Below are 22,213 nucleotides of genomic sequence, written 5' to 3'. Positions count from 1 at the left end.
CTTCCCTTTCTACCCTGCAGTGTCTCCAGCAGCAGCTATGATGCTGTGTGGCCCCAGCTCCCGCAACAGGCTTGTCTGTCTCCTCTAGTAGCCCCATGCCTAACGTTCTGGTGACACAATGACCTTGTTTTGTCCCTCCAGTCTTGGAGTGATAGTGGCTTCCTGTTGTTCCCCGGTTGTCCTCTCAGCTTCTCTCTCACTTGTGTAGAATTCAACTCTGGGTTTTGCATACTCAGAATGGGCTCTGTTTTTCTGAGGAGCATCCAAGTGGAGATATCCAGAAAGCAGGCGAGTATGTGGATAGGACAACACATAGATACTGAGTTTCTATCATATCACTTACCTCCCTGAGGAGCAATTGTTTTCTTACTTGACTGTCTGGCACCAGCCTGACAGATCCTTAAATACAGAAAGACTGTCTTATCTCTGTCCATATTTTCCCCCCAGCCAACTCAACATCTGACACAGAATAGGGACGAAATAATGCTTGTTTATTGAATGAAGAATAGAAGGCACATGCCCTATGTATTATTTTTAGGTGATATTAATTGCTGGATACATTTTTATACTAGCGCTCAACTCCATCAACTCGGGAGTGCCCAATCTGAATTAAGAAATTTGAATCACTGAATATGTTAGCATATGCAGTTTTACTGCCCTCAGGATTGTCATGATACAAATAAATGAACAACAATAAGTTGCCCCAGTTGTTAAGTTATTTACTGAGCAGATAAGAATAATTAGAAATCATTGCAACTGTGTATACAACTGTGTATATAAGGGCTATTGCAAAATAAACTGAAGATAGCAAGTTTGTTTAAATGGGTTAAACATTCCCCGGAATCCTTTAATCTTGGGAACACAATCAGTTTCCCTGGAAATGATCTGCAGCAGTAACCCTAGCCAGGTAGGTTCCACAACTCTAAGTTGGAGCTGAATAAACTGATGTTACAAACAGGGCACTACAAAGTGTAGATGTTGGCTTTGGCCCAAAGGAGAGTTAGATCAGTCCCAGACAGCTATGGATCTCTGCTCCTGTCCCCAGTGGAGGGGTCCATGCTGGGCTCAGGGGCTGTGCAGACTTGCATGCAACTAGATCCGTGGTAGGGAAGGAGGGACTGTGTGTCCTCTGTCTTCTGGTGGTTCAGAATCCATCAGAAATATTTTCTCCTGCTACCTACATTGTGATTTATAAGAAATACATATTTCGGCCCAGCCAATGTGGCTCAGTGGTTGAGCATCGACCCCATGTACCAAGAGATCACCAGTTCGATTTCCGGTCAGGGCACATGCCCAGGTTGTGGGCCCGATCCCCAGAGCGGGGCATGCAGGAGGCGGCTAATCAATCTTCTCTCTCACTGATGTTTCTATCTCTCTCTCCCTCTCCCTTCCTCTCTCTCTCTCTAAATCAATAAAGAAAAAAAGAAAGAAAGAAAGAAGAAAAACATATCTGGTCACTCGGATGACCAAATATATATGAGAAATATATGTCCAGAATTCCTGGCTCATAGCTCCAATAACTCTCAGAATTTCCTAAGTGTTAAGAGGCTTCCTTTTTTTTTTAGTGTCTTTTGTTATGTGAATGAAGCAGCTCTTGGAAAGCACCTGCATGGTGGGGGTTGTTTGCCAGGGGAACCAACCTTGGAATAGAGGGTTGGAACTCTCAGGGCTACTCCCTGATTTCCCAAAAGGGCGGAGGAGCTGGAGGTTGAAGAAATCACCAGTGCTCAGTGATTTATTTAATCAATCATGCCTATGTAATGAAACCTCCATAAAAGGACAGGGTTTGGAGAGCTTCCCATGTGGAGATGAAGAGGGAGTGGTGTACCAGGAGAGGGCCTGGGAGCTCCTCCCCTTCCCCCACCCCTTGCCCTGTGCATTTTCCCATTTAGCTGTTCCTGAGTTATAGCCTTTTTCACTAAACCAGTGATCTAGTAAGTGACATGTTTCTCTGAGTTCTGTGAGCCATTCTAGCAAATTAATCAAAACCAAGGAGGGAGTCATGGGAACTTTTGATTGGTCAGAAGTGCAGGTGACACCATAGACTTGCAACTGGCATTTTGAGTCAGAAGGAGTAGTTGGAATCTCCAATATGTGGCCAGTCAGTCAGAAGCACAGGTGGCCTGTGCTTGTGCCTGGCATCTGCTGTGCGGCGGTGGGAGGGCCAGTCTGTGGGAACGAACCCTTTACTTGTGGATTCTGAGGCCATTTCTGGGTAGATAGTGTCAGAACTGAGTTAAATTCTCAGACACACTGCTGGTGCCTGAGAACTGCTTGTTGATAAGAGGGAATCCCCCTGCCCCCACTCCCTGTTGACATTGGGTCTGGGAATCCAATTTACATACGTAAAAAACGGAAGCATGGGAGTATATCAAGCTAAAAAGCTTCTGCACAACAAAAGAAACAACCATCAAAATGGAAAGGCAGCCCACTGTATGGGAGAACATCATTGCCAATGATACATCAGATAAGGGGTTAATTTTCAAAATATATAGAGTACCCACAAAACTCAACAAAAGGAAGACAAAGAATCCAATTAAAAAATGGGCAGAGGACCTAAAGAGACACCCCTCCAAACAGGACATACAAATGGTCAAGAGACATATGAAAAAATGTTCAGCATCACTCATCAGAGAGATGCAAATTAAAACAACTATGAGGTATCACCTCACACCTGTCAGAATGGCCGCCATCAACAAATCATCAAACAACAAGTGTTGGTGAGGATGTGGAGAAAAGGGGACTCGAGTGCACTGCTGGTGGGAATGCAGACTGGTGCAGCCACTATGGAAAACACTATGGTGTTACCTCAAAAATTTAAACGAGTAACTGCCATTTGACCCAGTGATCCCACTTCTAGGAATATATCCTAAGAAGCCTGAAACACTAATCAGAAAGAATATATGTACCCCTATGTTCATAGCAGCACTATTTGCAATAGCTAAGATCTGGAAACAGCCCAAGTGTCCATGAATAGATGAATGGATAAAAAAGCAGTGGTACATATACACAATGGAGTACTATGCAGCTGTAAGAAAGAAAGATCTCTGATCCTTTGAGACAACATGGAGGGACCTAGAGAGAATTATGCTAAGTGAAATAAGTCAGTCAGAGAAATACAAGTATCACATGATCTCACTTATTTGTGGAATATAATGAACAAAACAAACTGATGAACAAAATAGACCCAGAGACAGAGAAGTAGGGTACAGACTGACAAACCTCAGAGGAGGGGGCGGCGAAGAGAGAAGAGATAAACCAAAGAACTTATGCATATGAGCATAACCAATGGACATAGACAACAATGTTGGGGTCGGCAAGTGGGGGACAGGAATGGGAGGAGGGTGTCAATGGGGGAAAAAGAAGTAACATCTGTAACAAAAATAAATTAATTAAATGAAATAAAAAATGGAAGCAGCAGTGAGAAGCTGGGAAAGTGCATCTTTGATGTGTTGCTTTGAGTAGTGTTAATAACCTTTGCATTTTGGTAACATTTTAATTTTGTAAAAGAAACAACAATATGGATTTATCACAAAACTAAAATATAAAAACAAATAAAATGAAATTATTCCTAATTTTACTCCATAAAGGCAACCTCTCTAACAATTTGCAATAAATTCTTCTTAAATTATTGTCAGTTAAATTGTTATAGGCAGAATATTGTGTTCCTCCAAATTCATGTTAAAACCTAATCCTCAGGTCCTGGCTGGTTTGGCTCAGCGGTTAGAGCGTCAGCCCACAGACCAGAGAGTCCTGGGTTCGGTTCCCGCTAAGGGCATGGACCTCAGTTGCAGTTTGTCCCTGGCCCCGGTTGGGGTTGTGCAGGGGGGGCAGCCAGTCAATGTGTCTCTCTCACATTGATGTTTCTCTCTCTCTCTTCCTCCCACTCTATCTGAAGATAAATGCAAAAATGTCCTCGGGTGAGGATAAAACAAAACAAAACAAAAAACCTCTCATCCTCAGTGTGGATGGTATTAAAGGTGGGGCCTGTGGGAGGTGATTAGGTCATGAGCATGGCGCCCTCATGAACGGGATTATTGCCCTTTTAAAAGAGACCCCAGATTCCTCCCTTTTCCCCTTCTCCTTGTGAAGATGCAATGATAAGATGGCCATCTATGAACTAGAAGTGGGCTTTCCTCAAAAACCAAATCAGCTGGCACCTTGACTTCGGACTTCTTAGCCTTCAGAACCGAGAGAAATAAATATTGTTTATAGGCCACCCAGTCTATGGCATCCTGTTAGAGCAGCCTAAACAGACAGAGACATAAACAGGTATATTTTAAAGTGTCTTCAAACCATACGCACTGTTCTGTAACTGACTTTTTTCATGCACAAATATGTCACAAGCTTTTATGTCAGTAAACGGTTGCACTTTTAGTGGTTGTGTGGTATTTTATTTTATGAATTTACCATAATTTATTTAACCAATTGCCCACTGAGAAACATTTGAGTCAGCTCCAATTTTTCACTTTTTCATACATATGGTGAACCATGAGCAACTGACTTTCAAGGTGAATCTTCAAGCACTTATAATAAGATATTTCGGGGCAGGCTGTGGAAAGAATAAATAGTGATATGAAAAGGCCCAAGGGAGGGAAGTGTTTATGTGTTGATATTGTTCTTAGTATATAAAGGATATCAATTCACAGGGGCGGGGTGGGGGGAGATAGAGTGAGGTGGGAGAAAGTAAGAGACAGTGAAATGACAGATATGAAGAGAGAAACAGAGTGTCAGACAACAGCCTGAAAGAGAGGTACTAGACAAAGGGAAAGAAAGAATGTGTCTAGAACAAATAAAAAGAATCAAATGCTTATTAAGGCTGCTCAAAAAGAAAAAGTGTTGTGATGATTGCCAAATAAAACAGTGGCATTCAAGTGATGACATAGCATTGAATGAATGATGAGGGGAACAAATTGCCACTAACCTGAGGATAGATACAGAGTAAACTTTTTAAAACTCAAAAACAAAAGAAAAATAAGAAATCTCATTCTACTTTACCTAATTCACACATCCACACATGTATGCATATCACGTGCTGAATGTTGTCACTGAAAAACATAGCTTTTTAAAATGCTTGTCTCTGATACTTCAAATTATATTTTCTCTTGTGGTGACTGACTGGGGTGAACATTTTTTTGCACCATGGCTTAGTATCATAGCACCAGAGAAAATGAAAGAGGAAGGAGCTAGCTTCCCCTTTCCCCTGCTGTGGTGAATGCTTTCTGTTTTAGGGAAATTAAAATTAGTGGTGAACAGCCACTTTCTCTTGAAAATCATTCTTCTGTATATTTTGGGTGTGCATTTGTGGGGGCTGGCGGATGGTTTCTGTTCCAAAGCTTCCTATATTGTATACACTTGTAAGGAACAAAGGAAAGCACTTGTACAATGAACATCACTTGCACACATGTTACAGTGCATTTGAAGTTTTTAAAAAGTCGACTTACGTAAAGAGAACAATCCTAACATCTCATAGGAAGCTGTGGAGGCACTAATCAAGTGATTTGTGTCAGTACAACTGCGAGGTCTTTTTAATAGGTGAAACCTCATTATACCTTGGCATTGGTAGAATCTTATCAAGCCCAGAAATGTCTGCTACTTGCCCACACCTAGGGGCTGGGATGGGAAATATATTCACAAATAGCCTTGCCCTTTGTTCTCTCCCCGTGTTATCTTTTGCATGGCCAAAAATTAGGAAAGTGCTTTTCCCTTGGTCAAATCTATAAGAAGTGGTCAGATTTCCCTTCTTCTAATTAGAAAAATAAACCTACTCAAGACTGGCATATTAACTACCCTGAGTGGAATTCTGTCCTGTGTCATTGACACACACTGAGCAAAGAAGGGAGAGGGTGGGTCGTTGCTTCCAAATGCTCCTAAGGACACTTTAATTAAAGCACTAATGCTACATGCCCAACAAGTTTAGCATGACCCAGCAAGGTTAGTCACTTATGTCATTCCACCCCAGGAGTACAGGGGCCTGGCCAATCACATGACCTCAGAGAACAAGGAACTAAACCAGACTGAGTTCGCTGAACCGCTTACTCAAATCAGTCGTGTTACTGAGGTCCAGTGAGGGGACTCGGGCAGAGCGAGGGTGGCATATGCTACTAAGGATGATCATGGTGACATTTCTGTACTATGTTACTCTGTGTCTAGCAGAGTATGTGCCAACCACCTCTAGGGGGGCCGAGGCACACCTCCTCAGACAAAGATTCTGACTTGCATCTTGCATTTGGAAAGGACTTTAATTCTGTCATATCTGTGGCTTTTCTTTGTTCCATGAAGGACAAATGAGTCCAAAGTATTTTAAGTGAAAAACAGCTCCAAGCCCACCTTCACCAGCTTCACTGCTACCTCTTCAGTTTTCCGTGGTATCTGCACGTATTTAGTCCTTACCTCACATTTTTCCACGAGTGTAAGCACTGTATGTGCAATTTGCTTGCCTCGTCATTCTGAAATCTTTTATGCATACTGTTCACACATCCTGTCTGTTTAGTGTGCAGTGCCACCTTAATTACTGTGAAATACTTCTGGGGAGAAAGGAAAATTAAATACAACACACACGTGTAAGCTGTTGCTGCATTCCGGTCTAATCCTGAGGCTGCTGCTGGAACACTTGCATGCAGTGTCCGGGAATTCCACCATCCTGTTGACTTTTTGGTTTCATATTTGTATGTTTTTAAAAAAACATGTTGTATTGTTTAATTGCTACCGCACAGGGTGGGAGGATGTTTTGTGTTTGAATGATGCATAGTCTCTTCACTCACTTTGGAAGTCTTAAAATTGGCCAATTCTGCCCTGGCTGGTTTGGCTCAGCGGTTAGAGCGTCAACCTGCGGTCCTGAGAGACCCGGGTTCGGTTCCCGCTAAGGGCATGTACCTCGGTTGCAGTTTGTCCCCGGCCCTGGTCGGTCGTGCGGGTGGCAGCCACTCGATGTGTCCCTTTCACGTCGATGTTTCTCTCTCTCTCTCTCTGTTCCTCTCTCTCCCTCCCACTCTACCTGAACAAAAAAATGGGAAAATGTCCTCGGGTGAGGATTTAAAAAAAAAAAAAAAAAAAAATTGGCCAATTCTGATAGCGACAGTGTTCAAGAAAACTAACATATGTAGTCAATTATACTTTTTAGGACTCAGCTTTGTGTTTCAGAGATGTTATGAACTCATTAAAAACAAGCAAATAAACATACCTGCAACTGCTCTAGCAATTCTGGAGTATAAAATATTTGCTGGTTTTGTGTAGGAGATTTATAATGTGTATGATATTACTCATATGTATTTGTGGGTTTGGATGTGGGAAGGATTTTACCACTTGGTAAACCCCCCCCCCCTTTTGCTTCTTGGAATTTTTGTGTTCAGCTAAAAAATCTCTAATATTTGCTCCTTTGGGTTTTAGGTAACCCTTGGACTCTACATTTATATTTCTGCCCCCCATCCCCCCATAAAAAACTTGATGATGAATGTTTTGGAATGTCCTCTGTACAAATTCACTCTCCTCTGTAGCAGAGATATTTTGTTTCTTTCAACCCTCTTCCACTTGATTTTCTGTAAACAAATTGTCTAGCAGCTCTTCCTATAACATGTTTTTTGTTTTTTTGTTTTTTTATCCTCACCCGAGGACATTTTTCCATTTTTTGTTCAGTTAGAGTGAGAGGGAGAGAGAAGAGAGAAACATCAACGTGAAAGGGACACATCGAGTGGCTGCCACCCGCACGACCAACCAGGGCCAGGGACAAACTGCAACGGAGGTACGTGCCCTTAGTGGGAACCGAACCCGGGTCTCTCTGGACCGTGGGCTGACACTCTAACTGCTGAGCCAAACCGGCCAGGGCTCGTCCTATAGCATGTTTAGACCTCAGAGTCTAGCCACTGTGGTAGATAATATCTGAAATTCTATATATGAATATGTTGCTTTCTGACCCCTTGGAAAATGAGGTCTTTTAGAAGCTTTCAAATGCTGGCTGGTTTCAAATTGAACATCATTTCCTGTGAGGTTGTTGCTAGGAAATGATTTGACTAACAAGTCTAGTCATCATCATATACTGATAACCCATCAGGAAGATAAATTACTTCCTGTTAGTTATGACAGTTCACCTCCACCCACAGTAATTCATTACGTTACCTGTTCTCTTCTAAGTAAACAATCGCTCTGAAAATAGTTAAATGGAATCTAATTTACAATATACTCAAGTATTGACCTAAGTACAAAGACATAGTATTTAAAAATAAATAATTAACTCAGCCTTTTTTCCCCTTTAAATGTGTCAATTACTAAAGCTTTCAATGGCATGTTGATCCTAAACTGAGCCTCAGAAAGCCATTTAATCCATTCCCAGACATCTGGACAGACCACCTAGCATTATGTTAGTTTTCCACAAATGTTGCCAAGGCTCCTCGTGGCCTTTACAGTTTTGCTTTATTTGTATGCCGATTGCAGTTGAGGAGTGACCTCACAATGGATTCATGTCACAATGACCCAGAGGTGTATGGATGTTTTAGGAATGAAAAAGACAGGTCATTTAATCTATAGCAAATTTGTTCCTCCTCTGGTCCAACCAGTTGGGCAGACCTGTGGCTATCTCATGAGGTGTGTGCTTATCTCCTGTTGTTTCTTTTGCATGCTTGAAGCCTTTTATGGCTTTCAATGTCCAGATGAAACTGAGCATGTCTCTCCAAGTAGACTTTTTTAAAAAGCATATATTTTGTGCTTGTTGTTTTCTATCATTTGTTTGCTTCATCATTCATTCAGAAAGTCTTTCATACTTTTAACCCAGAATCCTGTGTATGTAGGGAAATTTATTCACTTGTCAATATTTATTTCGTTGTCTTAAAAGCATTGCTTTTTTAAATTTTAATCCTAAAGGGAATCTATTTAATCTATTCCTCTCATTTTAGGGTTGAAAAAACTGAGCCCAAAGGAACTAAGTAAGCATTCTGAAGTTAATAGACTCTGGGGTGGTTGACAGAGCTGAGACCAGAACCAGAGCCTTCTGGTTTCTAGTCCAGAGTATTTCTGTTTTGGTGGGGGGGAGGGTACATGGGGTTTATCGCCTAGTGTATTTTACCATAGGAATTTCAAAAATCCTACCGGTTGTTTAAATGCGTGGCAAATTTTTGCTGATTGTTAAGATTATATCACTAGTCCTTTAATGGTTTAAAATTTAGGGCAAGCAGGGTTTTCTCTCACTTGAAAGTAGAAACAGCAATTTCCAGACTCATTCTTCTAGGGGCTACTAAAAAATAAGCAAAATATTTATACTTATGTGTATATGGTATTGTACCATTTAACTTGCTAGTAATCAGCCTGGACCCATGCCAGGAACAGCTATATTCACATTTTACTTCTCCTTCCAGAGAGTGCCAAGAATGCAACCCCACCTATCTCCTTGAATCTCCCTAGAAAGAATTTCAGAAAACATTGTCAAATATACTGTAGGAGGAATTCAGACTGTATCTGCAAAGTAGGTAGAGCACACACTTCCGAACCATTGTTCCCAAAACGTATCTTTTCGTTTGTGAAAGTACTTCCTTTAAGAAAGATCTTTTGCAAATTAGTATCACATCTAAAACCAAACTAGCACACAAATCCAGAAACAACTAGGGGAAACAGTTTTTAAAAAGCTAGATAATATAAATGGGAAATTACTTTCCTAACCTATTTGGCTCTGAACAGAATCTTTTGCCCAATTTTTGTTCTAGCCATGATACCTGGTATTTCTTCCAAAGAGAATCTTTAAATTAAAGCTCTTAAAAAGCAACTATTTTTGTTTGGGCTGGAAGTATCACTGACTAGTGCATGTCAGTGATACCAAGATTCACTACATAGTAATCATCTTAGAAGCAGAAATAGGGCTTTTCTGGATTTGGATCCATTTTTAGAGAGTTCAGGTACAGGTGGGATGGGCTAGAACCATATTCCCTAACCCTTAGTCATGTGCCAATCACCTTTATAATTTTTGCCACTTCATGTGCCACTTACACATTTCTTATGTCATATTTTTCTTTCTTTAATTTATTGATTTTTTTTTTTAATCCTCACCCAAGGACACTTTTCCATTCATACTCAGATAGAGTGGGAGGAGAGAGGGAGGAAGAGAAAGAGAGAAACATTGACGTGAGAGAGACACCTCAAGTGGTTGCCACCCACATGACTGGGGCCGGGGATGAACTGTAACTGAGGTACATGCCCTTAGTAGGAACCAAACCTGGGACCAGTCCGTAGGCCAACACTCTAACCACTGAGTCAAACAAGCCAGGAAGAATTTATTGATTTTAGGAAGGAAAAAGAGAGAAAGAGAAAAACATCATTTTGTTGTTTTACTTATTGAGGCATCCACTGGTTGATTCCTGTATGCACCTTGACCGAGGATCAAACCTGCCATCTTGGCATATTGGGATGATGCTCTAACCAAATAAGCTACCTGGCCAGGCCTGTCATATTTTTCTTTAAGTGGATTTAATTAAAAAGTTAAATGTTTATTTTAAAATAAAACTTTAGCCCTTGCTGGTTTGGTTCAGTGGTTAGAGTGCCGGCCTGTGGACTGAGGAGGCAGGGGTTCGATTCCCAGTCAAGGGCATGTACCTGGGTTGCAGGTTTGATTCCCGGCCCTGGTCAGGGTCATGAGGGAAGAAACCAATCAATGTGTCTGTCTCCAAACAATGTTTCATTCTGTCTCTCTCTCCTTTCTTTCCTCCCATTCTATCTGAAGAAAGAAATAAAAAGAACAAAACTTTATCACTCCTATAAATGGAAAACCAGCATTATTAGCCATAATAGATAGTAACTGTGACAATAAATGAAATAAAAACTAAACAATGTTGTTATATTTTAGTTAAACACTGTGTGCTAAGAAGGCTGTGATCCCCAAAGCTGCTGTCTTTCTGTTAAAAGGTAGAGTAGCAAATGTCAGAAGACTTTTAAGTACACACTTGCTTCAAACTGAGACCCTTTTCTTGAGATAATCAGAAGGATTGAAAGAAATTAGAAAAGGGAAAACCTACCTTTGCAACGTAATTTCCCGCCACACTCTCTCATGAGCACCCTACACCAGTTCCGGAGGTCTCCACGCTGCCCTGCTGAGAGGTCCCGCTGGCTTCAGCCCCTTCACACTTGCTCCTCCCCTGGATGGATTTCCCCTGGGTCCTTACAAGTCCCTCTCTAACTGGCCTCTACTCAAATCTACTTTTCCAGAGAGGTCTTCCCTGATTGACTACAGCTGGTAAAATGGCATCTCATTTATTATCTGTCTATCCATCCATCCATTTAGTTGTTCATTCATTCAGTTTGTCTCTCTGGCTTCCTCTCTCATCTGACTCTGTTCCTCCCTGAATGGCTGGGTTCCCTTTGATATACACCAACCAAGGAAAAAAGTAATTCATTCTCTTCTTGTTAGCTAAATAATATTGTATGGTATGTACAGTAGGATTATTATTATTTTTTTTTATCCTCACCCAAGGACATTTTTGCAACTATCCTCAGATACAGCGGGAGGGAGAGAGGGGGGAAGAGAGAGAGAGATACATTGATGCAAGAGAGACACATTGACTGGTTGCCACCCACACGACCCCAACTGGGACCGGGGACAAACTGCAACCGAGGTACGTGTCCTTAGCGGAAACTGAACCCAGGGTTCTCTGGTCTGTGGGCCAACACTCTAACTGTTGAGTCAAACTGGCCAGGGACAGTAGGATTAATTTTTATGAAAAAGAAGTATGCACTACAAAAGGTACAAAAGAATGTAGAAAACCTCCTAACCATTTCATCTCCAGATAATGCAAGTTTTCGTGATTTTCATTTCCTTTGTTATACTTTTATTCATTGACTGATTGAATTCCCAGTAAAATCAGTCAGATTACCAAATTTCTGTGTTTGTAATCAGAAAAAAACCATAGTGCTAGTTCCACGTAGAAAACTGAGTGATGTTGAACGTAAGTCCTCAGAGCATTAAACTAGGGAGCCAATGCAGAACCGAGCCTCATCGAGGTGAAGAAATTGAGTGAGAGGCAGTCTGTTCTACAAAGCTACACTTTAAATCCCTAACCCCAGGCAGCCATTTCACAATGGTTTTCTTTGGTCACAGAAGGTGACCGTGGGTCACATGAGGTGATGTGAGGAAAATACACCAGGGCTTCTGTCGCACTGGTGGATTAGTTATCTCTCTCTCCCATGAAGAAAGGCTGCTCTATAAAGCCAATAAGCTTGTCAAGTCTTCAGACACCCCCTCCTCCCACCGCCCCACCCGGCCAATTCTGCGTGGAGCACTATAGGGCAGGCTAATAGTTCAAACAAAATTAAGATTTGTTAAATTTGTAATTCCACTTTTCCAATTAAGAATTTGTTGTGCACTTATAAAATTGAACTATAGCCTTGCGTTTATTTTTAATGCAGAACAATACTAGCGAAGCAAATTTGTCTTCTTCATTTATGTAGATTGGAACCTGGTCTATTTATATTCAGGGAAATGAAAGCTTTTCTGGTCATTTCTCCTTTTCCCAGGAAAGAAACCTTAATCTCCTTTCTGAAAATGGTTCTATTTGGGCAGCAAATCCTATGTTGAAAATTGTTCCAGATCACAAGTTATGTAACCTGAACAGATGGCATTAGCGTGGCTTTGACATGTCAGGCTGCAGTCACAAGACATGCTGAGGAGCCAGCTGGGGAGCCTTCCAGTGGACAGGCAGGCAGGTCCCATGAGCAGCAGACACACAGGATAACATCGACTGCACTCTGGCTCAGCTTCCCCTGTTCACGGCCCAGGAGTAAATTCCTCAGGATCCTGAAACAGGTACAAATAATCCTGGAGAAACTAGTGGTAAATTTGGTTGAATCATAAAAATAAATTAATCTTTCCTGTGGGAGAAAACAGTCTCTCAGGGAGTGTTCTACCAGAAGAATGATTTAATTTTGGTAATAGTTGAAACGTCACAGGCAGATGGACACTGAGCTGAATGTGTTCTAATTGTACCTTGGGCGTGGAGCACAAAGAGGCAAAATGGATAAGGATCCCGGTCTTCACAGAGCTTGCAGTTCAGTGTGGGAGAAAGACAATCAATCAAACAAATAAACACATGAGAGTGATAAATGTCAAGAAAAATAATAATGCAGAGAAAAGGGGTAAGAAGAGATTTGTATGAAATTTTAGATAGAGTGGCCACAGAAATCCTCTTTTTTTTTTTCCTTTTCTTTTTTTTTATCCTCACCTGAAGACATTTTTCCATATTTTGTTCAGATAGAGTGGGAGGGAGAGAGAGAGAGAGAGAGAAACATTGACGTGAAAGGGACACACCAGGTGGTTGCCACCTGCACAACCCAACCAGGGCCGGGGACAAACTGCAACCAAGGTACGTGCCCTTAGTGGGAACCAAACCTGGGTCTCTCTGGACCGCAGGCCGACGCTCTAACCGCTAAGCAGAAATTCTGCCAGGGCAGAAATTCTCTTTTAAAAAGATAACATTGGCCCTGGCCAGTTTGGCTCAGCGGTTAGAGCATCAGTCCCATGGACCAGAGACCTGGGTTACCTTTAAGAGCACATACCTCGGTTGCAGTTTGTCTCCAGTCCAGATTGGGGTTGTGTAGGTGGCAACCAGTCGATGTGTCTCTCTCACATCGATGTTTCTCTCTCTCTTTCTTTCTTCCTCTCTCTCTTCCATTCTATCTGAAGATAAACACAAAAAAATGTCCTCGGGTGAGGATTAAAAACATTAAAAAGATGACATTGGAGTAAAGACCTAAAGGGAATGAGAGTGTAAATCATGTATATGTCAAGGGAAGAGCATCCTGGAGAGAGGGAACAGTGAGTGAAATGCCCGGAGTCAGGGGATATCTGGAGTGTCCAAAGAACCACAAAACATCCAATGTGGTTGAAGCAGAGTACACCAGAGGAGAGCTGTGCAAGATGAGATTTGAGAGAGAACATTTTAAAGATCATAGTTTGGACTTTGCCTTTTATTTTGAGTGTTATAGAAGCCATGAGGAGAGTTTGAGCTGACAAAGCATATGATCTGAATTACTATCAGGATCATTCTTTGTAGAAAATAAACTGTAGGGTAGTAAGGACAGAGTTGAGGGGTGAGGGAGCGAGGGGCAGGGAAGAAGCATTTAGGAGACTACCGAGAGAGAATGAGGGGAGAGACAATGGTGCTTTGAGGCAGCAGTGCACGTGGTGGGAAGTGGGCAAATCCTGGCTATATCTTAAAGGTAGAGCCAACAGTTCTGGATAATGGATTCGGTGTACTGGTGTGTAAGAAAAAGAGAGGAGTCTAGGATCATTCCAAGATTTGGGGCTGTACAACCGGAGGATGGAGTAGAACTGAGCTGATGAAACGGAGAAGAATGTGGGAGGGAGGAAGAGGTTTGGGAGATATTAGTAGTTCAGTTTGAGAAGTCTAATAGACATCCAAGTAGAGTGTTGAGTGAGCAGTGGGATGTACAAATCTGGTGTGCCAAGGGGTGATTTGGGTTAAAGATATACATTTGGAAGTCATGGATATACATGATATCTAAGGCCACGAGGCTGAATGAGTTCGCCTAGAGAGAGAGTGAGCATTGAACCAGGTGAGTATGGAAAGAGTGACCATCTGTATGGAAAGCTGTTGCTAAGTAAAATGAGGCAACTTGGTGATTGGATTTAGCCATATGCAAGTTATCATTGATCTTCATAACAGCAACTATATGGAGTTTAGGGCAAATGCTTTTTGGAGTGGATTCAAGAGAAAACAGATTCAACACTATTTTGTATAAGTTTCAGGTGTACAGCACAGTAGGTAGACATTCATATAGGTTACAAAGTATTCCCTCTGATAATTCAAGTGCCCACCTGGCACCACAGATGGTTGTTACAATATTGTTAACTGTGTTCCCTATGCTTTAGCTTATATCCCCATGACTATTTGTACCTACTAATTAGCATTTCTTAATACCATCACCTTATTTCACCCTGTCCCTCGATACCCCTCCACTCTGGCCTTTGTCAGTTTGTTCTCTGTATCTTTAAATCTGTTATGATTTTGTTTGTTCATTTATTTTGTTTTTTAGATTCCACATATAAGTGATATCACATGGCATTTGTTCCCTGCTTCCAATGTCTCCATTCTCTCTTTAAAATTTTTTAAAATAATTTTTTATTATTTTATTTTTTGATTATAGGTTACATTCAACACTATTCTCCATTCAAGAAACAATTTTATTCAACTATAGTACAGTTTGATGAACAGTTTCCTTTGCCATTAGTCATACAGATTTCACCCATTTCTAAAATCACTTAGATCAGCACCTTTCCCACCTACTTCCTTCAGTGAAGTTGTTTCATATATATTTTTAAATAGTTAGATTATATCTGTTACTTCCTGCTTTCTATCCTAGGATCCCTCAATCTTAAATTTGCATACATTAAGGTTGACTCTTTGTGCTATAAAGTTCTATGGATTTTGACATATGCAGAGTGTCACGTATCCATAATTACAGTATCATACAGAATAGTTTCACCACCCTAAGAAATAGCCTGTGCTTAATTTATATAACTCTTCTGCCCCTCCCCTGGAAATTAGTGATCTTTTTACTGTCTCTATAGTTTTGCCTTTTCCAAAATGTCATATAATTGGAACCAAGCAGAATGTAGCTTTTTCAGACAGTCTTCTTTCATTTAGCGCTATGCATTTAAGACTCATCCATGCCTTTTTGTGACTTGATAAATTAGTTTTTTTAATCTCTGAATAATATTTCATTACATGTGTGGATGTGCCCAAGTTTATTTATTCACCTATTGAAGGACATTTTAGTTGCTTCCAATTTTTGGTGATTATAAATAAAGCTGCTATAAACCTTCATGTGCAGGTTTTTGTGTGGACATAAATTCTCAAATCAGTTGGGTGAATACTTAGGAGCGCAATTGCTGGATTACATGGTAAGACTACATTTAAATAGCAACCTATTTAACTAACATTTGCTACTACTCAAAATCACCCCTGTAATCATCGACAGCCGTCACCATTAGTTACCTATTTCTTCTACCCCCATTCCAATTGTCAGCACATGAATATGCTTACTGAGCTTCCCTTCTATGTGCGAATACTCGAATACTCGGTTGTTGTACTTGTTAAAGTTCTTTAACGTACATGATCACAGTAGCAGTACACCAGCCAATCTGTTCAAGAGAGAATCCTGACTCTGCCTGTAAGCCTTGAACTGACCCTGGGAAAGTAAATCCTTTTGCCTGCAAAAGAGGATACTAATAGCACATATCTAAACTGTCCTCAGTGTGTTGTGAGGATTTAATGAGTGCTTAGAATGGTGCCCTTTTTTGACCAAGCCACACTGCTGTTTGAAGGCTCAGCTGGGATTAGAATGCAAATCTGCCTGTTTCCATTCCTATGCTTCTCCCACTAGAGATGAGATAACACCCCAACCTTATTTTCCTGCCACCTTACCAATATGTGGATCTCATTGACACCAAAGCAACTGATGTAACCATTCAATTTAGGGAAGCCTATGGTAATTTTTGTGTATATGTATGGTAGGCAAAGGGAGATGGGAGAATCAATGTCATTGGCAGAAACAGTCAGTCTTTTCTCGTCTTTAAATGGAAGGGAAAGAACAATAGACTTCATTTTAAGGTATAGGCTCTCAGATCAATGAATGGGCTGAGCACTGAAGTGGTTTAATGATCCATGAATTAAACTATATGAACATGATCTAGTGTATTAAACTCTATGGACACAAATGGATCTGTTCAGAAACAAGTTTGGACAGTTCACATCTGGTATGTAGTGTTTCCAGAGTAAGGTTTAATTATTTCGAGAGGTTTGAGAGCTCTGTATTCCAGCCAGAGAATGCTTATCCGTTTTATGCTAGTTTTTACCTGCAGAGTTTTTGTGTCTGTGACATCATTTCTTTTCTTTTCTTTTTTTTAATCCTCCACCAAGGATATGTTTTTATTGATTTTTAGAGAGATGGGGTGGGGATATCAATGTGAGAGAAAACATCGATCAATTGCCTCCCATATGCACCCTTAAGAGGTTCAAACCTGCAATGTAGGTATGTTACCTTGACTGGGAATCAAACCCGCAACCTTTTGGTGCATAGGATAATGCTCCCATCAACTGAGCCACCTTGTCAGGGCTGCTTCTGTATTTTTAAGTGCATTGCACAAAGGTGGGAACTGATCTAAGAAGTTTAATCATACCCTGGCAACCCCTGAGTACACTGGCAGGTACTGAGAAAATTTTAAGAAGGATATTATTTCAAGATACACTAGGGTCTCCTTTATATGGTCAAGTTGACTTCCTATGATCATTTAGTTGCTTATGTAAATAGTGAAATGCAGAGATTAATATTGTGTTATCAAAATAAACAAACAAAATATTCACAAATGCTTTCATACATGCACACACGTGCACATATATATATATATATATGTGCATAGACATACACATGCACAAACATATCTTTGCTGCAAGCTGTTTGGCTTAGTCTGGATTTATGTGTGGGATGTAACTGGAACTATCAAAGAGGATCACCAGGTTTCCAAATCCCTTGCAATAATTGGTATCAGTTAAAAATGCTTGAATTATCCAATTAATCAGGGTCAGACTCTAGTTTTGAAACCATTCATAGATAAAATTTTAGACACAACAGAAAAATTTTAATATGCAGATGTCTTTATAAAGATATAAATCTTTCAGCTAGGTGCTAATTACATCCTAGCTCTTTGTCAGGGAAGAATTATGATCAGATCATCCAGTGTTCCTTTTACAATGATCATGTGATGATAGCTCTCTTTTGGGTGGGTCATATGTTTGTCTCTTAAATATTGGTATCAGAATTCAGAATTACTTACTGACCTATATACACCTATCAGGAAAGCAGAAGGTGTGGAATTTTTGTTCATTAATTCACTTAGCTCCTTCATTCTACAAATATTCCACACTTACTATATACCTCACATTGGACTTCACAGTGGAGAACAGACAATCCAATGGTATTTGGGGAATTGAAACAGTTATAGAGTCAAGTGATTTGATGAACTAAATGTTTTTTTTTTCCCCAAATCTTTATTGTTGGATGTAAAATGTATTACAGATGTTTCACATTTTTCCCCCATTGACCCCCTCCTCCCCACTCCTGCCCCCCTCCACCTTCTCCCATACTATTGTCTGTGTCCATTGGTTATGCATATAAGTTCTTTGGTTTATTTCTTCCCACCCCCCATCCCCTTTCCCTTTGAGGTTTGTCAGTCTAGCAATTAATTTGTGCTTCTTAATCCCTTCACCTTTTTCACCTATTCCCCCAACCCCCTTCCCAACTGGCAACCAACAAAATGTTCTCTGTATCTATGAGAATGTTTCTGTTCTTCCTGTTCATTTTGTTTGTAGATTCCATTGTTGATAGATATGTATTCATTGCCATTTTGTTTGTTCATATATTTTATCTTTTTCTTCAAAAAGACCCTTCATCATTTCATATAATAACGGTTTGGTAGTGATGAACTCCTTTAACTTTTTCTTGTCTGGGAAAGTTTTTATATGGCCATCCATTCTAAATGACAGCTTTGCAGGATAGAGTAATTTTGGTTGTAGGTTCTTGGTTTTCATCACTCTGAATATTTCTTGCCACTCCCTTCTGGCCTGCAAAGTTTCTTTTGAGAAATCAGCTGACAGCCTAATGGGATCTCCCTTGTAGGTAACTAGCTGCCTTTCTCTTGCTGCTTTTAAGATTCTCTCTTTGTCTTGAACCTTTTGCATTTTGATGATGATGTGTCTTGGTGTGGGCCTCTTGGGGTTCATCTTGTTTGGGACTCTCTGTGCTTCCTGGACTTGTATGTCTGTTTCCTTCACCAAGTTAGGAAAGTTTTCTGCCATTATTGTTTCAAACAGGTTTTCGATTTCTTGTTCTCTCTCTTCTCCTTCAGGCACCCCCAAGATGTGAATGTTGGCACGCTTGAAATTGTCCCAGAGGCTCCTTACACTATCCTCATTTTTTTGGATTCTTTTTTCTTTTTGCTGTTCTGATTGGGGATTTTCTGCACCCTTATATTCCAAATCGATGGTTTGCTCCTTGGATTTACATACTCTATTATTGAAGCTGTGTAAATTATTCTTTATTTCAGTTAATGCCTCCTTCAATTCTAACTGTGTATCCATGATTTCTGACTGGTCCTTTTTTATGCTCTTGAGGCCCTCCCTAAGTTCACTGAGGTTCTCACTAAGTTCATTGAGCATCCTTATAAGCAGTATTTTGAACTCAGTATCTGTTAGGTTGCTTATCTCCCTTTCGCTTAGTTCTTTTATTGGGGTTTTGTTCTGTTCTTTCATTTGGGACCTGTTTCTTTGTCTCCTCATTTTGGCTGCCTCCCTGTGTTTGTTTCTGTGTATTACTTAATGAGAGGTATGGGCTGCTCGTTTGAAAGAATTTAGGAAAAACCTGAAGCAGGATCCAAGACCGGCCAATCCTATGGTTAAGCAAGTGGCAACAGCTTGGGTGGGCTTGAAAGTTGTGTGGGGCGGGGCCTCAGGGAGTCAGCAGGGCGGGGCTACCAGTGTGAGCCAGGTTGCTGGAGTCCCAGATATGGCTTCTGTCTGCCGCCCCAGGGAAGGGCTCACCAAAGGAACAAAGGCCTCTGACAGCACGTTTGTCCCCGAAGAAGCCCCCTCTCCAGCCCTCGCTCCAGTGCCAAACAGCTCAGTTCTTCCCTGTATGTCTCTGGCGCCCCTCGAGCTGCCTCCCCTCTGAGCTTAGAGGGAGAGAGTCTGATAGGTCCGTGCGTGGGCCCTTTAGGGAGCTGCCTGGGGCTCCAGCCAGGTCAGCTTCCCTGAGCCTCAGTTCCCACTGGTTTTTCCAGCCAGAAGTTATGGGGATTCTCTTCCTGGCACTGAAACCCTGAACGGGGCACCTGGTGTGGGACGGGGACCCCTCAGTCCTCAGGAAGGACCTTCCCAGCCACGGGAGCCTCCTGATTTTTATCCACCACGCTTGGGTGTGGGACCAGCCCGTCTCGCCGCTGCGCGCCGCCACCCCCCCTCGCGCCGCTGCTTGTCCTACCAGTCTGGATGTAGCTGCTTTTTTTTCCTTAGTTCCGTAGTTGTACGACTTCCATTCAGCTTGATTTCAGGCGGTTTTGAATGATGGTTGTTCTGTAGTTTAGTTGTAACTTTGATGTGGTTGTGGGAGGACACGATACCGCGTTTACCTACCCGCCATCTTGACCGGAAGTTGATGAACTAAATGTTTTTATTTGACGTTGAAGGCTTGTGGGGATTAAAATGACCAAAAAGTTTTGACTAGTTTTACCTGTGCACACCCAGTATGACCACAGCCACCTTCCACTACATCTCTCTTGCCTGCTTTCTAACCTATAGTCTATTGGCTATAACTCCAACAGTTCTATTGGCTATAACTGCCAAAGTTAATGGCTTACAACTGTAAATAGTCTTAATCTATTCACTTCAACTACTCTAAGTGCAATGAGTCACATAAACGTACCATTTCATACCATACTATAAAATGAGGTATAAAGTTTTAAATTTTCACTTAAAAAACACAAGATAGACCCCAAAATAATCATAACAGAGGTGGGTAAACTCTTTCTACTGTCCATTTCTTGGGAGATTTTCTATAAATTATTTCTTCATTTTGCATCATAGACAACTACTTTGTAAGTATATTAATTCCCTTGCAATTAGATTTGCAGAACATATCATTTTATTTTAATGAAAAAGTTTTTGAACTGCAGCCAAATTGCTGTAGGACCAATAGATTTTGTTTTCTTACAATTTTATTAGTAACAAAAATGAGAAAACCAATATTGAAATATCATAAATATGAAGTTTTAAGTCAACCATCTGTGTCCCCTTGAAGGAGAATATCATCTCTCTCTCTCTCTTTTTTTTTTTCCTTCTACTTATTATCAGAGAGAGTGGGAGGAAGGGAGAAAGAGAGAGAGACAGAGAGAAACATCGATGTGATAGAGCCACATCAACTGGTTGCCTCCCACACGACCTGACCAGGGCCAAGGTACGTGCTCTTGACTGGAATAGAACCCGTGACTCACTGGTCTGCAGGCCAACGTTCTAACCGCTGAGCCAAACCAGCCAGGGAAGGAGAATATCATTTCTGAAGCTTAGGAACTTTCATTAGTCAACAAATCAGTTAAACGTATGTTTGCGATGAAAAAACTTCCCATTGGTTTGCTTGAATTCTTTTTGTTGTTGTTAATCCTCACCCAAGGATATTTTTCCCATTGATTCTTAGAGCGGAAGAAAAGGGTGGGAAAAGAGAGAGAGTAAGAGAAAGAGAAAGAGAGAGAGAGAAACATCAATGTGAGAGAGACACACTGATTGGTTGCCTCTCCCACACATGCCCTGAATGGGACAGATATAGAATCTGCAACCCAGGTACATGCCCTTGACAGGGAATCAAACCCACGACCCTTTGGTGTATGGGCCAATGCCCACCGGCTAGGGTTGCTTGAATTCTTTTTTATTTATTACAGGATTATTTCATTGTTATAAAAATAGGAAAAAAAACTTATAAAATTATAGAAAATAAGAACAATGGGAGGTAATTAGGTCCCCACGGTAGAGCCGTCATGAATGGGATCAGTGCCACTACGAGAACAGACACAAGAGAGATCATCTCAGCCATGTGAGGACACAGTAAGAAGGTGGCCATCGATAGGGCAAGAAGTAGGCTCTCACCAGAACCCAACCATGCTGGCAACTTGATTTCAAACTTCACAGACTCCAAAACCGTAAGACATAAGTTTCTGTGTAAGTCACCCAGTCTATAATATTTTGTTATAGTAACCCAAGCAGACTAAGACATTCTTGTACCAAAAAGAAAAATAACACTTAGTGCATGGCCCATGGTTGTACAAACAATAAGGAACACTGTGTCCGGTACCACAAATAAGCAAGTGAAAGGAAATAATAACCTCCTGTTTAGATGCAGTGAAGGACTCAGATTCAGGACCATGAAGGGGCGTCTGCCCCTCTTCGTTCTGGGGAGTGCTATCCTCAGAGGGACGCCGAAAGCTGGAAGGTGCGTGTGGGACCGCTGTGTTCCCTGCTGAATAAAGCATCCTGGCGCAGAGGTCTCAGTGGACCCTCAGAAGTACTTCTTGAGTGAATGAAAGGAGAGCAGCTAGAACTGTGGTTTCTAATACAGGCCTTGTGGTCAAAGGAATGAAGACATTTAGCCAGGGAGGAGGAGACTCAGTGGACACAAT

This window comes from Molossus molossus, unplaced genomic scaffold (genome assembly GCF_014108415.1).
Source record: "Molossus molossus isolate mMolMol1 unplaced genomic scaffold, mMolMol1.p scaffold_m16_p_1, whole genome shotgun sequence".
In the NCBI taxonomy this organism is placed as follows: domain Eukaryota; kingdom Metazoa; phylum Chordata; class Mammalia; order Chiroptera; family Molossidae; genus Molossus; species Molossus molossus.
This window is presented reverse-complemented; position numbering follows the sequence as displayed.